This window comes from Aedes albopictus, chromosome 2 (assembly GCF_035046485.1).
Source record: "Aedes albopictus strain Foshan chromosome 2, AalbF5, whole genome shotgun sequence".
Classification (NCBI taxonomy): Eukaryota; Metazoa; Arthropoda; class Insecta; order Diptera; family Culicidae; genus Aedes; species Aedes albopictus.
The window spans coordinates 503,759,584-503,776,719 of record NC_085137.1 but is presented as its reverse complement, the minus strand read 5'-3'; the positions used below and the strand labels follow the sequence as shown (position 1 = coordinate 503,776,719).

At 36.0% G+C, this 17,136-nt stretch overlaps 1 protein-coding gene across 6 annotated transcripts in view; it reads left to right on the top strand.

Annotated features, from left to right (window-relative positions):
* LOC109407819 (ribonuclease P protein subunit p25-like protein) overlaps window positions 1-17,136 on the top strand; it is a 606,744-nt gene that overhangs the window by 498,832 nt on the left and 90,776 nt on the right. The gene's annotated exons all lie outside the window — the stretch shown is intronic.

Here is a 17,136-nt window from a genome sequence, read left to right as displayed (position 1 = left end):
TTAGGTGTTCCGGACCGGTACCGGAAGGGGCCAGGTATGAAATTGCAACCAACCCATGCATGCGACACATCAAACCACGGCATTTTCGGTTATCTGATGAACAAAAAATATTCACGACACATCAAATGGCTTTTCAGGTATCCTGATGAACGGTTACCAAGAAAAAATATCTCAGATCATGCTTGGGAAAACTAGTAGTGTCCCGGAATCGGCTCCCGGTGTCCCTCCGGATGTGGTCAAATGTAGAAGGGAACCAAACTCCATGCATGCGCTTCAACAAATCGCGTTTTTTTCGATAAGCTGATGAACGGTTTTCAAGAAAATCAGCTCAGATTACGTTAGAGACCACCGGTAGTGTTCCACAACCGGTTTCAGGTGTCCCGCCGGAATTGGTCAAATGTAAAAATGAACCATGTAAATTTTCCGGAACCGGTTAAGGGTGTCGCACTGGAAGTGGACATATCTTCTTCTTCTTCTTTATGGCTCTACGTCCCCACTGGGACTTGGCCTGTCTCGCTTCAACTAAGTGTTCTTTGAGCACTTCCACAGTTATTAATTGAAGGGCATTCTTTGCCTGCCATTGCATGAATTTGTATATTGTGAGGCAAGTACAATGATACACTATGCCCAGGGAGTCGTCAAAAATTTTCCTGACTGGAACGGGAATCGAACCCGTAATCTTCGGATTGGCGATCCATAGCCTTAACCACTAGGCTAACTGGAGACCCCCTGGGACTAGCTAACCCTTTCTCAATGTACACAGTTCGTCAGGTGGTCAAGCAGTCAACTGAAAGGACTGATACTTTCAGCTCTGCCCATACGTTGAACATAACATCGGAATAAGTACCCCAATTCGATGATGACCTTGATAAAATTCTTGATTTTCTAAATAAAGTATTCTCATGATTCAGAAATTCATAGGTGGTACGGTACAGTTGGTTACAGTCCCAGATCGCTGTTATGAGCATTTCCTCCTTCTCGTCCGTTACCAAAGCTCAGAGATTTGGGGTTGATCACTGACTCTAAGGCAAGATTGATTGCGTCGACGGAAAGATCATGAGTACATATTCGACGAGATGCCGGGGCCCGTGGCGTAGTGGCTACACGTTCACTTCATAAGTGGCTGGTCATGGGTTTGATCCCAGCCCCGGCACTTGCAATTTTTCGTCAGTTGCTCTTCCCTGATAAAAAAAAAAGATCATAGAGATACAACACAATGTATTATTACCAGTGCGCAAAATTTTCGAGCAGACGCGCTGAACTTCACCGGGCGGCATTGTCATTCACTTGCCTGCATATTCATATTCAGCTGCTCGATACTCTTTTCTCAACTGAATGAAAGTCAATGAATATTTGTAAACATCTTACAAAGTGTTAAATTGCTAATAAAATATTAACGTTACGATTACACCCGATTCTTTTTTTGCACGGGTCTGGTTTTTGCTATAACTCAGTCAATTCTCAACCGATTCTCATGAAGTTTTGTACACATGTAGGCACGAGTAGTACTCAGTGTACACAATTTCATAAGAATCGGTTGAGAATTTACTGAGTTATAGCAAAAACCAAACCCGTGCAAAAAAAGAATCGGGTGTACACTTAATGGTGCTTTACACAGATCTTTTCCTATTTGATTGTTGTGGAGTGTTTTTGGTGAGAATAGTAGCCATAAACGTAGGTAATTATGAAGATGTTTCTCGATCGGCTGCATATTCAATGACTACGAATTGGCTGACTGTGTGAAGAGGAAGAGCGAAAATGAATTTGTTTGCTTTGAATATTGAGTGCAGAAATAGTCAAATTCGTGCTGTTTTCAGTCAATGACTTTGAACATTTTGCACCCTGATTGTTACAACACGCTGAAATGAATGGTAGTTACCATTAATTCAATTGTTTAAAACGATAGAGTAACAACAGACCCTATGGTTTTCCACCATACCATGTATTGTAAATGTTACTTTAACAATAGAAAATGGGGGTTGTTTTGTATCTTTACCATAAAAAAATCCAAATTTTCTGGAGCAAATTTAAGTCAACTACCATTCAATTTATGGTGTTTTTATTATTGAAATCTCTAGTGCCATTGATTTTATTATGCACGTATTGTAGTTCCAATAGAGCATTTTCAGCAGGAAAATACGTACACAATAAAATTTGTTGTTGAACAGTCAAATTTAACATTATTCAATGGTAGTTTATGGTGATTTTATTGTAAACTTTTATCAGGGCTGAGCATATGCTCTAACGTGCCCGTAAACTTGGATATCGGCTAAGCGGCAACTCATAATGGACTGGAAAAGGAACAAGAGCCTCACATCAACATCCTCGTGCTCATCATTCTGCCCACGGACAGGGTAGAAAAGTGACAGCAGCGCAACAGCAACCAGTTCGATATAGTAGAATTACAATAGAATACATTTAGGCGCTGTACAAAGTGTAAGTGCAGCTGCCAATTGAAATCGCTCATGCAGTGCCCTAGTGGACAAAAGAGCTGTTAATTAGATAAAGTTAATAATAATAATAATAAAAAAAAATATTCGACGAGAAAGTCACTATCACCACTAGGTGGATTAATCTGTTTTTTTTGTTTTCAATTTAGTGCACGTGCATGGTATGGTGTACCATTCAGATATAAGCCAAAATTAATGGTGAAAGTTGAAATCTGATCGAGCGCATTTTTGCGATAGGACTGATTAGTGTTCAGATGAGACTGGATTCATTAAATGAGATTCCAATAGGTGATTGATTTTCAGATGAGTGTTTTCTCATTTTGACTACGTGTTCTAGGCTATACCAAGACCAAGCCTAGTGAGGACCAGAAAAACTTCTACGTCCATGTTCTATACATAGCAGAAAGCGTACTCGATAGACAAATTGAATTTTAAATAGACAAAAACCTAAGGCTGTATGTCTAAGACACAATAGATAACACTAGTTTACAGCATTTTTGAACTCGGTAAGCTGATGATCATTTTAAGTGTAGAATCATGCCCTGAGTTTGAAAACGTGAAGGAAAAACATTTCAGTAGAGCGGATTTTTTTTTTCGACTGTCCATACAAGGCTGTCGATTTGAAATTGATTTTTGTTCTATTTTCAAGCAAAGTTGCTCACTTCAAACATCTCATTCTCCGTAATCAATGCTCCGATTGAGCTGAATTTTTTACTGTAACGCGCCTACATATGATTTGTCAAAAAAACGTTGAGAAAGAATTTTAAATTGTTTTTTTTTTCTTATTGAAAAAAAAAACATTTCTTATATTTTTGGAAATTTTGCTAAAATTTAAGGAGATCGTCCCTTAAACTCGTCAATATTTTGAATTTCATAAATCTGACGCAAAGCTTGCATTCAGATGATCGAATGGTATTATTTTCAGCTTTCAAATTATTAAAAAAAAGATTTAAAATTGGTTGAACAAAACTCAAGACATTTGAGTTTTAGTAAATTCCATATTTTAAAAGGTTGTAAAACTCAATATTGAGCTAAAACTAAAAGACTGTTCTACTTAAAAAATTTTGAAGCACGATTACGAATGACATTATTGAAAGCATATATTCCATGAAATATCCAGAGTAGAGAAATTTCACCATGAAATCTGTCGTAACGAAAGATGATATTAGAAATCACATCTTGTCGCTACTGCAATGGTAACCAGAATGACCTGTTCGTTTTCATCCGAGCTCCGCTGCTTTTTTTTTCTTCCATCGACTCGGCTAAAATCGGAGCTTTCTTGTCCAAGCCACCGAACTAGCGTCGCCGTTCTCGCATTGGGTTCGGCTCAATGTGCCGTCCCGCTCATGGTCTCGCTTCAGACAGTTGCAGCAAACCTTCGTTAAGTTTTGCTATTTTATGCCGTTTCCACGCTGATTCGCTCAGGGATGTCACAAATAGTGCGTATGTATCTTTTTCGATACACACAGAACTAAATTCAACAAAATGAATTAATATTCTAATCTTACCCACTACAATATTCCTCTCCTCTACTCTTGAACTACCATTTAATCAAATTCAATCCAAATCTCATGCAAGTCCAATCCTATGCATATCTCATTCCAATGCAAATCTAAATCCTACAGAGTACAGTGTGAATTGATGAATGTGAAAAAGTGTCGATGTCCCTCCAAAAACATTTATTAATTTGCCTAAAAACTATATGCATAGGATACAAGAAGCTCCAAACAAACTGTGGCATTAATGATAAAAACAAAAAACGATAGACAGCTTTACCCTTGAAAAAGGCCAAATAAACCAGGCCGAAACGTCGGGCAATGCAAAGTTAATCGTTTGGATTCCCTAGACTGAGAAAGCCAGAATTTCTATAGCAAACCAGTTCCAGTTGAAAACCCCTAGCAAAATCTAAATCCTAATAAAACCTAATATAAGTTCGCTTCAAATTCAATCCAATTCAAATCCAATCCATAGCCAATCCAAATCTGAACCCAATCCAAATCCAATTCAAATCCAATCCAATCCAAATCCATTCCAAATTCAATCGAAATTCAATCAAAATCCAATCCAAGTCCAAGTCCAATTCAAATCCAAATCCAATCCTAATCCAATCCAAACCTAATCCAAATCCAATTCAAATCCAATCTAAATCCAACCCAAATCCAATCCATATCGAATCCAAATACAATCCAAATCCAATCAAAATTCAATCGAAATCCAATCCGAATCCAATCCAAATCCAACCCAAATACAATTCAAATCCAAATCCAATCCAAATCTAATTTAAATTCAATCCATATCCAATCCGAATCCAATCAAAATTCCAACTCTAATCCAAACCGAAATCAAGTCCAATTCAAAGCCAATCCAATCCACATCTAGTTCAATGCCAATTTCATTCCAAATCCAATCCAAATTCAATCCACACCAAATTCAAATCCAATCAAATCCAAATTCAATCCAAATCTAATCCAAACCCAATTCTAATCCAATCCAATCCAAATCCAATCCAAGTTCAATCGAAATCCAATCCAAATCCAATTCAAATCCAATCCAATTCCTATCCAAACCTAATCCAAATCCAATTTAAATCCAACCCAAATCTAATTCAAATCCAATCCAAATCCAATTTAAATCCAATACAAACCCAATTCAAATCTAATCCATATCCAATCCAAATACAATTCAAATCCAATCCAAATTCAATAGATATCCAATCCAAATCTAATCCAAATCCAATCCAAGTCAAATCCAATCCAAATCTAATCCAAGTTTAATCCAAAACCAATTCAAATCCAATCCAAATCCAATCCAAATCCAATCCAAATCCAATCCAAATCCAATTCAAATCCAATCCAAATCCAATCCAAATCCAATCCAAATCCAAATCCAATCCAAGTCCAATCCAAATCCAATCCAAATCCAATGCAAATCCAATCCAAATCCAATCTAAATCCAATTTAAATTCAATCCAAATCCAATCCAAATCCAATTCAATCCACATCTAGTTCAAATCCAATTCTAATCCAAATCCAATCCAAATTCAATCCAGACCAAATTCAAATTCAATCAAATCCAAATTCAATCCAAATCTAATCCAAACCCAATTCTAATCCAATCCAATCCAAATCCCATCCAAGTTCAATCGAAATCCAATCGAAATCCAATTCAAATCCAATCCAAATCTAATCCAAACCTAATCCAAATCCAACTCAAATCCAATCCAAATCCAATCTAAATCCAATTCAAATCCAATCCATATCCAATACAAATACAATTCAAAAGCAATCCAAATTCAATAGAAATCCAATCCGAATCCAATCCAAATCCTATCCAAGTCAAATCCAATCCAAATCTAAACCAAATTTAATCCAAATCCATTCCAAATTCAAATCCAATCCAAATCCAATCCATATCTAATCCAAATCCAATTCAAATCCAATCCAAATCCAATTCATATCCAATTCAAATACAATCCAAATCCAATCCGAATTCAATACAAATTCAATCCAAACCCAATTCAAATCCAATCCAAATCCAATCCAAATCCAATCTAAATCCAATTCAAATCCAATCCATATCCAATACAAATACAATTCAAAAGCAATCCAAATTCAATAGAAATCCAATCCGAATCCAATCCAAATCCTATCCAAGTCAAATCCAATCCAAATCTAATCCAAATTCAATCCAAATCCATTTCAAATCCAAATCCAATCCAAATCCAATCCAAATCTAATCCAAATCCAATTCAAATCCAATCCAAATCCAATTCAAATCCAATTCATATCCAATTCAAATACAATCCAAATCCAATCCGCATCTAGTTCAAATTCAATCCCAATCCAAATTCATTTCAAACAAAATTCAAATCCAATCCAAATTCAATCAAAATCCAATTCATATCCAACCCAAATCTAATTCAATTTCAATTCTATTCCAATAGAAATTCAACATGTATCCCATTGAATTCCAAATCTAATCCAGATCCAATAATTCAATCCAATCCAATCAACATCTATTTCAAATCCAATTCCAATCCAATCCAAATCCAAATTCATATTCGAATCCAATCTAATTTCAATGGATTGGCAATGCAAATTAAATCCGATTCCAATTGAAATCCAAATCCAATACAATCCAATAAGCTAAACTGAGACTAATCCCATTCAAATCCAATCCAGTTTTAATCCAAACCTAATCCAAATCAAGTTTATGTCCAATCCTAAAACAACGCAAATCCGATAAAAATACCCAATTAAAATCCAATCCAATTTCAATATTATTCCAATCCAAATTCAATCCAAATTTAGTCCAGTTGCCATCCGAATCTTGTTTTGATCCTTTAGTTTTAATTTGTTCTTACTCGCCCAATTTATATTAATATGATTTTCCTATTGTTCAATTTTTGTTTCTATTTGACATTTTATAGGACAACTTTCTCGTGTGTTTCGCCATTCCTTTGTTCGCTCTTTTCTCAACCTTTTTCTCAGGGTATGTCAATCTCTCTTATTTTCATTTCCTTGTTCGACTCATTTTTTTTTAAAGATGTCGCATTTTTTTCCAAGTTAAAGCATTTTTTTCCTTTCTCTTTTTCCACCTCATTGTTTTTTTGTTTTTTTTTCACGCTTTATTTTATTTTCTCCAAGCCATCTTTTTTTTTTGCTTTTTCTCTCCCTTCATTTTTTTTCCAAGCCATCTTTTTTTTTGCTTTTTCTCTCGCTTCATTTTTTTTTTCTCCAAGCCATCTTTTTTTTTGCTTTTTCTATCGCTTCATTTTTTTCCAAGCCATCTTTTTTTTTGCTTTTTCTCTCTCGCTTTATTTTTTTTTTCTCCAAGCCATCTCTTCTTTTTTTGCTCTTCCTCTCGCTTCTTTTTTTTTCTCCAAGCCATCTTTTTTTTTGCTTTTTATCTCCTTTCATTTTTTTTCTCCAAGCCATCTTTTTTTTTTGCTTTTTCTCTCCTTTCATTTTTTTTCTCCAAGCCATCTTTTTTTTTTGCTTTTTCTCTCGCTTCATTTTTTCCAAGCCATCTTTTTTTTTTGCTTTTTCTCTCCCGCTTTATTTTTTTTTTTTTTTAAAGACATCTCTTTTTTTTCGTTTTTCTCTCGATTCATTTTTTGTCAATCCGTTGCTTTTTCTCTCGCTTCATCATTTTTTTTTAATTTACCATTTTCGCTGCGTCACAATTTATTTTCCAAAATCTCCCATCTTTCTCGCTCTTTCTCTCACTTCATCTATTTATTACCTCGCGACCCATTTGCTCCCATTTCACGACGTCGCACTTCTTGTTTCTAAGCCATCTCATTTATTTCCGCTACACTTCCACCCATCTTCCATGCTCTCCTTCGCGACACAATTGCGCCCTCTTCTAAAGCGCCCTTCCCTTGCGGTCACTAATCCACGCCTCCGTCAATACATTCCCATCACACGCCCACAACAAATTCCCTTTCAAAATTCCCAACCCCTTCACAACTCCATGCACCACCAACAAAATTACATTTCTAAACGCGATATAGAATATAGAATACGCGATACGAATATAGAATTATGCACTCAAAAGTTTCACCAAAAATACTACCGGCTGCGCCATTGTCGTAACGAAAGATGATATTAGAAATCACATCTTGTCGCTACTGCAATGGTAACCAGAATGACCTGTTCGTTTTCATCCGAGCTCCGCTGCTTTTTTTTCTTCCATCGACTCGGCTAAAATCGGAGCTTTCTTGTCCAAGCCACCGAACTAGCGTCGCCGTTCTCGCATTGGGTTCGGCTCAATGTGCCGTCCCGCTCATGGTCTCGCTTCAGACAGTTGCAGCAAACCTTCGTTAAGTTTTGCTATTTTATGCCGTTTCCACGCTGATTCGCTCAGGGATGTCACAAATAGTGCGTATGTATCTTTTTCGATACACACAGAACTAAATTCAACAAAATGAATTAATATTCTAATCTTACCCACTACAAAATCCATGCTTAAGAAACTACTCCATGGATTTTTTTCAGAAATTTCTCCGGGGATTCTTTCAGAAATCCTCCCATGGATTCCAGACATTTTATTAATACTATTATCTTTATTAGCGAAATTTTCAGCCCAAGGCTGGTTCATCTCGGCTTCCAGATACTGTAACAGTGTTTTATTTTAAGAAAATTAAGAATCCACAATTGTTTAAGAAATTTCTTCAAGGATTTTTCAAAAAAATCCGAAAGTTCATTGAGAATTATTTTTTAGAGATGCCTTAAATGCCTCCATGAATATTCCATAAATTTTTATGGAGAACCACCTGAAATGGCTCAATTGATTTATTAGAAATTCTATAAATAAGGTCACGCAAAAATTGTCCATTTTCAACCCCCTCCCTCCTATGACACATTGTGGTATAGGACCTCCTCTGAAATTATCACACTCTTCGGAACCCCTCTCCCCTCAAAGCGTGGCGTAACTCATGGACGTTCCCCCTACGGAAATAACCCCAGAAATTATATTTACATAGTAATCCCAGGGTTGCTTCGAAAATTCTTTTAGGGATTTTTCTATGAAGAAATGGAGTGTCTCCAGGAAATTCTCCAGAAGTTCTTCCTTTCTGATTTTGTTTAGTGATTCCAGTAGCTACAGAGAAAGTTTTACATATATTCTTTTGGAAATTTCTGGGTATTCCTTTAGAAATATGTTCATGAATTCCTTCGGGAATTCTTTCGGAACATCTTCCACGAATTTTGTGTAAAAGATTTATCTTGGAATTTTTCAAAATATTTATTAATAAATCCTTGTAGGAATTCCACCAACGGTTTCCTCCAAGGATTCGGTCAGAAATTCCTCTATGGATTCCATCTTAAACTTACTAAGGAATTCCTTCTGAAATATCACTTAAGACTCCTTCAGTAGTTTGAGGATTTTTCATGAATGGCAGTTATAGATTGCCTTTTTGGAAAAATTGGAAAAATGTCATGGATTTTTTTTTTAATTTTCAGAATTTTCAGAGAATTTTCAGCGATTCCTTGGGTAATTCATTCAGGAATCTCTTAGAAAATTTCGTCAGGGATTATCGAAGAAATGCCAAGAAGATTTCTTTTTGGCATTCCTCTTGCGATTTTTTTCAGAAATATTCTTTGAGATATTACTCCACAGATATTAACAGAAGCATTTTACAAAATTTCATAAAACATGTAGGAGTTATTCTTCGAGGGTTATTTGAAGGAATTTCCATAGAAATCCTGATGAGATTTAATTTCATTGAAGCAAGTTCAGAAACAATGGTTGGTGAAGCTCCTAAAAAAGTCCCTGGGGAATACCTGGAGGAACTCCTGAGATTCATCACAAAAGTTCAGTTAATTGGACGCAGTGGTTTAATTTCCCCAACATAGTGGTAGGCAAAAAACTCCTGAGTTAGCTTTGGCGGAATTTTTAGAAGAATTTTATGAGATTTTTTGGGAATAAGTTTCTGATAAAATCCCTGAAGGCATTTTTAATTTTAGTACGAATTTCCTCTTGGAAATTTTTCAGGAATTCCTCTTGGAATTCCTCCAGAAATTCGTTCAGTAATTCTTCCAGGAATTCCTCTAGGAATTCCTCCAGGAGTTTTCCAGAGTTTTCTACAGGAATTGCATCAAGCATTCTTTATTAATGTCTTCAGGGATTCCTCCAGAAATTCCTTTAGGGATTCTCCTGAATTTCATCCAGGGATTTCTTCTGGAATGCCTCCACGTATTCCTCCAGGAATCTCTCCAGGAATTCATCCGAGATTTTTTCCAGGAATCCCTCCAGGAATTCTACCATGGATTCCTCCAGGGGTTGCTTCACAGACTCCGTAAGGAATTCCTTCAGGGATTTCACCAGGGATTCCTCCAGGAATTTTCCAGAGCTTCCTTCAGAAATTCTTCCAAAGAATTCCTTAGGAATGTATTCAGGGATTCCTCCACAAATTTCTTCACGGATTCCTCCTGAAATTCTTACAAGGGTTCCTCCAGGGATTCCTTTAGGAATTACTCCTGAAATTCTTCCAGGGATTCCTCCATGATTTTTTCTTGGAATTTCTCCAAAAATATCCCAGAGATTCCTCCAGGAATTTCTTTTGGAATTTATCCAGCAACTTCTCCAGGTATTTCTCCAAGAATTCTTTTAGAAATTCTTCTAGGGATGCCTCCAGAGATTCCTCCAGGAATTCTTCAATGGGTTCCTCCAGGAATTCTTCCAGGGTTTGCTCCAGGAGTACATACAGGGAACCCTCCATAAATTCCTCCAACAATTTCTCCCCTTCAAGATTTCCTCCAGGTATTCGTCCAAGGATTCCTCCAAGAATTCCTTCTAGAATTCCTCCAGGAATTCCTTCAAGAATTCTTCCAAGAATTCCTCCAAAAATTCTTCAAGAATTCTTCCAGGAATTTCGCTACGAATTCTTCTAGGAATTCCTCCTGGAATCCTACAAAAAATTCCTCCAGAAATTACTTCAGTAATTCATTCAGGAATTCCTCTAATTCTTCCAGAAAATCTTCAAAGGATCACTCCTGAAATTCCTTTAGTGATTCATCCTGGGATTCTTCCGATGGTTTCTCTAGGAATTTCTCCTGAATTTCCTCTTGGAAATTTTTCAGGAATTCCTCTCGGAATTCTTCCAGGAATTCCTTCAGGAATTCGTTCAGTAATTCTTCCAGGAGTTCCTCTAGGAATTCCTCCAGGAGTTTTTCAGAGTTTTCTACAGGAATTGCATCAAGCATTCTTCGTTAATGTAAGTACAGCTTCCAATTGGAATCGCTCACGCAGTGCCCTTGTGGACAATAGAGCTGTAAATTAGGTTAAGTGATTGAAGAATAATGACCCAGCATCATCGGATACGTGGAACGAAGTCGACGGAACCATTTTTTTTATGTTGGGGGGAGTTGAACCACTGCGTCCAGTGAGTTGAACTTTTGTGGTATACCCCTGTTTACTATTCGCATCTTACAAAGCTGATCACCCTTTATTAAGTTATCCGCTTAAGTATCCTGACGCGTCATTTCCCAGTTAGGCAAAATAGAGTTTATGAAACCTACTACCTTCCCGGGGTTGAGAGACCAAATTTCACTCGGACGCAAGCAACCATAATTTAGAAATTTGGATCTACGTTTGTACAAAGCACTACAGCTGCAAAGCAGATGTTCCGAGGTTTCCAATTCAATGTTACAGAATCTACAGATATCATTCTGAACCCGACCTATGTTCTTCAAATGATATCTGCTCGGGCAGTGTCCAGTTATTGGGCCAGTGAACGTGCACAAAGTTCTCTTATTAAGCTCCAAGAGCTTCCTAGTAATTCCTGTATTTGGAACCATTGGTTCACCTATAAGTGCATTCGGAGAAGAAGTACGCAGCGCGGCCGGTAATGCTGCAACATGGAACTCGACAGAATGTAAAACAACACAAACTAAAGCGGAGGCAACAGACTCGTCTCTTTCGGGAGAAAGAACGCCGTTTTGAAGAAGCGGAGTGTATCGGTGTTTTCAAAACAGCCACACGAAAGTTTTAACAGATGGTTACCGCAGGTATAAGGACCGCAGTCGTCTTACATGAGGTGATCGAAAGGTGGAAGCAGCACTTCGACGAGCACATGGAAGGAAGGGCAAATGACATAAAAACAACAACTTTAGCTTTACATCATTCATGATTTACGACACCTAGGATTCTCTTTCACACCTTAATCGTGCACGATATTCAACATTTTTAACACATATATTTAATTTTTTATTTTCCAGTTTTTGCGTGGTCAAAGAAAACGCATTTATGCTGAACAATCATCATCGCTTTCCAGTTAACCCCTTTCCCTTCACGATTTATTCATTATTTCAGTGTTAAGTCCCTTTTTTTACGCGTAAAGCGGTACTATCCGATATTCGATGTTCGCTGATAGAAGCTGTCTGCTGCCAGCGCCGCACACCGCTCTCAGAAGTTAATTGAATTTATTGAAATATCATTCACACCCCACCACTTCAGAGATACCGAGTCGAGAAGATTGTGAAAAGACCGGGGAAGAAAACTCGCTGCATCAGCGCTCGCTGCGTTTGATGGGACGATGGCCGTAATGACGATAAGGATGGAGGATGGAGCATTGCATAAAGTTTGTTTTTTTTTTTTTCTGGTGATGACCATCATTAAGGCGAAACTGGAAGCATTTCCTCACTTTTTGGTTTTTGATTTTTTATTAAATAACGAAGCAATATTTTCAAAATCGGTTTTCGTGCAGATGTAGAGCATGGATCAAGGTATCTTTTGATTTTTTTTTGTAGTGGAAAATGTTTTTCGTTTTTGCAGAAACCATTTTTGAACAAAATTTCACAAAAAAATGGTTTCTGCAAAAATGGAAAACATTTTCCACCTCAAAAAAAAATCAGAAGATACCTTGATCCATACTCTACATGTGCACGAAAACCGATTTTGAAAATATTACTTCGTTATTTAATAAAAAATCAAAAACCGAAAAAATGAGAAAATGCTTCCAGTTTCGCCTTAATGGGACATGCTGGCTGGGATGAGAAATGTGAGACGGGAGTAGACGAAGGAAGGAAGGTATGACACAATTGATGGCGATAATTTATTTAAATAATTTTTGTAAAAGTTCGAACAGATGTAGACGAACAGGTATTGATTTTCATGCGTCCCATTTCATCGGATATTTTCAATTATAACTGATCAATTGTATTGTTTTTGACCGCATGTTCATCAGAGTGGTTCAAAAAATCGTTTTAATGGTGACGAATTTCGCCCCAAATCGTATTCGGAGTTGGCAGCACCCTCTCAGATTACAATGAAACTTTCTGGGTATGTACACCAAGACTAGATAAGCCACTTTGCATACTTAGTTTCCTCAAAATTTATCTGGACTGACTTTTGAAAAGGGCTAAACTTTTTTTATGGATTTTTTAAAAATGTTTTTAATCAAAAAATGACTACTCCTACAAAAAAGTGTTGTATGGGTGATTATCACAAAATAAGTCAAATTTTAAGAAAAAAATACTGAAAAAAATCCAAAATGAGCCCTACACTGAAAAAAATCATTTCTAAAAATTCAAAGTTGATTTAAAAAAAAACACCATTTTTGATTTTGATGAAATTTTGTCTCAAGACAGGTAATTATGTTCCCTACCAACCGTCCATACATCACAAGATAGGCACTTTTAAGGAAAAAAAGTTTTTCTAACAAAAACTTTTTCATGTTCAAATTATTATTTTTTCAGTGTCTTTTTTTAAAAACAAACTAAACCAGTGAAGGTTATCTAGTAATCTCAAAATGCAATGAAACTTATTGTGTCATATGCGACAATGCAATGCACCCATATTCACGCAGCAGCACTCTAGAAGTACGAAACAATATACAATTAGAACACGCATTTCATACGTGCTGCTGTAATTTCTACCCAAACGTTTCGACCCCATGTTCTTACCTAATATTAGGTAAGGCTATTTATTAGATTCGAACTACCTAATCGAAAAAAAAAACAAATCAAGAGTTGTACCTAAAGCAAATATGAACAAAACAAGAAAATGAATCGGTATCATTCAACGTGTTACTTCTCTTTGGTTATTAAAGGCAGTTCTGAAAAGTAATGGATCAATCGTATTAATCAAAATTCAACAAATTCAATTGCAGTGCAAAAATAAACAATCCAAAGTGCAACCGTCATAATCTACGGGGCATGTCATTAAGATTGATAGATAAAATTCATTCCATGGGATATACACATGAAATCGACGAATCGATGAGTATTTGTGAGTCATGTCGTGGATTGATAAGTCACAACAGAAGCCCGAATACGAAAAAACGCCGATCGGATGGAAACGACGAAACTATGCAACCATCATTTAGTGGGCAGCAACATCATGATGTTCCAGAACCAGAACCGTCAACGAGTGGTCAACAAATCGAACATGAGCTGGGTAAGTAAGCCTTCAACGTGTTAGCTTCTTTTATATAACTCATTTTGCAGCTCGTTGCAAAACTACATTTTTCAGTATTCTTCGTATTTATCCAACCCGGCAAGCCTCGTTGGATAAATGTACTACTTGTGCGAAAAAAAATCATTTTTGCAACTCGTTGCATAAATAACTATCATTAACTTTCCACTGCATTCATTATTATATTGTTAACCTTAACTTTTATCTTACAGATATGGTACCATCTATTCCATCATTGGAGTCAATTCCGTCAACAGATCAACTACAGGGTCCCCATAATATTGAGAAGTTTAATACCATTGCTGAAACATTGAGTTCATCGCCAATCTCATCTAGAAACATGGGAAGTATGGAATATCGCATAAACAAATCATTGCAGATTACGAAAGCAGTTCGAAAAAATATCTTCGGAATAGATTCAACGGATGTTGGCAAAGTGGAGGCGTATGACGAGATAATTATGCAGTTAAAGGATAAGTTCAATCACCCTACAACTGACAGAAGCGAACAGATTAAAATACTATCTGTACTTCCTAAGTCTTGGTCGGTAAATAAAATCACAAGAGAGTTTAACGCACCAATGTATATGGCGAGGCAGGTGAAGGATCTTGTTTATGAACAGGGTATTCTTTGTACCACCGAAAAAAGAAGAGGGCATGGTATTGATGACGATACAAAACAAATAGTAAGAGAATTTTTTGATGATAATGATATCAGCAGGCCAATGCCAGGAACAAATGATTTTGTTTCTGAGGTTTGAAATGGAAAAAAAACAACAAGTTCAAAAACGACTTTTGATGATGTCGCTCAAAGAGGCTAATATGATTTTTGTAGATATGTACAAAACTGTGAATAAGTATTTACACAGTTGCGACCAAAGCATTGTATTTTACTTGATTCTACTGGTATACATAATGTATGCATATGTACTATTCATGAAAATGTAAATTTAATGTTCAACAGTATAAGAATTGTGTCACAAGATGAAATAATACAAAAAATGCTTTGCGATATTTCCACCAGAACAGATACCGTAAAATGGGGTAACTTTGATAGTTTTTCAGCGAATTTCCCAAATATTTGTCCATGTAACAGTATTTCCCCTAATTTTATATTTTTAAAACAAGTACTGGGGTATCAGTTATCAATTGCAATTGAAAGATCCGATAATTTCAAATATATTGGGTGACTTAATTTTTCATTACCGCAAGAATCATATGGGGCTGTCCATAAACCACGTGGTCATATTTTTGGGACTTCTCAACCCCCCCCCCCCCCCCCCCCCCGCGTGGTCATTTGTCCATACAAAATTTTTTATTCGTCCATACAAAATGGTCATTGGCCGAACCCCCCCCCCCCCCCTCATGACCACGTGGTTTATGGACAGCCCCTATTTTCATTTTGGGGTAACTTTGATAGTGCTCTGAAAAACACATCAAATCATAGAAAAACATCACATCTTGAAATCTTAGGAGTATGAACATGATGAAAGAAGCCTTGTGGAATATAGTAGATTGAAATATTATAGTAAAATATGGATTTTTTTAGCAAAATTCTACACATAAAAATGAGTTTGTTGAATACTGACTGAAAAAAAAAACAATGAGTTTAGCTATCAAAAATCATTATCATTGTAAAATATATATTTTTAACGGTACATCAACTTATGATTACATTCTATTCATGGCAAAATCTCTTTTTTTAAGATGTTTCTGAATGTTTTATAAGATATTGAATTTGAAATTGATTTTGAACACAACGATATAATTTACATTAAATTACTAGGGCATTGCATACTTTTAGGCGTTTATTGGTGTATGGAGATTTATGTCCCAATTTACAAAATTGATTCCAGTTTGTAAAAACACACTTTGTTAAGAGATTCAAGGGCAGATTTGGAATCTACAATGATGGATCTACCGAGAATAGGCGGCCAATCATTGAAAAAATAGTTGAAACAAAGTCGTACAGCAGATTGTTTAAAGGGGTTGACAAATGACAAAAATATCAACGATTTTTATTTTTTGCCCAAAAATTTTATTATATGCTCGGTTTTAATGAAAATATGTTTAAAATAGACTTTCTGATTGGAGGAATCATAGTTAAAAGATAAACTATACCATGCCTGTCGCACTATCAAAGTTACCCGCATTATCAAAGATACCCCATTTTACGGTAATTGCTTTTTCCGTGCTTGTGAAAAGTGTGCTTGTAATGAACACATTGAAGAGGAACTTACATTGATATTAGAATCAAATGACAAAGAAGAGATTATATTTCAGCAGTGGTTGAATACTGATCGCTGTAATTTAGAAACGATTATTAAACCTGTTGATGAATTTGTTCCGTATCTTGTTGATAAAATTGACAAACTTATAACACACGACTTTATTCATAAACAACAATCATCATTTCTCAGAAATGAAAAAGATACATTAAAGGATGATGAAATTCTTGCGATTTGTGATTTCTCTGAAAACTATTCATTCATAATTCAAAACGCTGCTCAAGGATATCATTGGAACAACTCGCAAGCAACAATACACCCATTTTAAATTTACTATATGAAAGATAATAAACTTGTAAATGTTAGCTTCATTATCATATCGGAAGTAATGGCTCACGATACAGTTGCGGTCCAGTTGTTCATCTCAAAAAATGATAGATTTTATGAAACAATTAACGAACTTTTCTAAAATTTATTTTAAGTCTGATGGGGCAGCATCACAATACAAAAATAAGAAGAACTTTGCTAGTCTATGTAGAT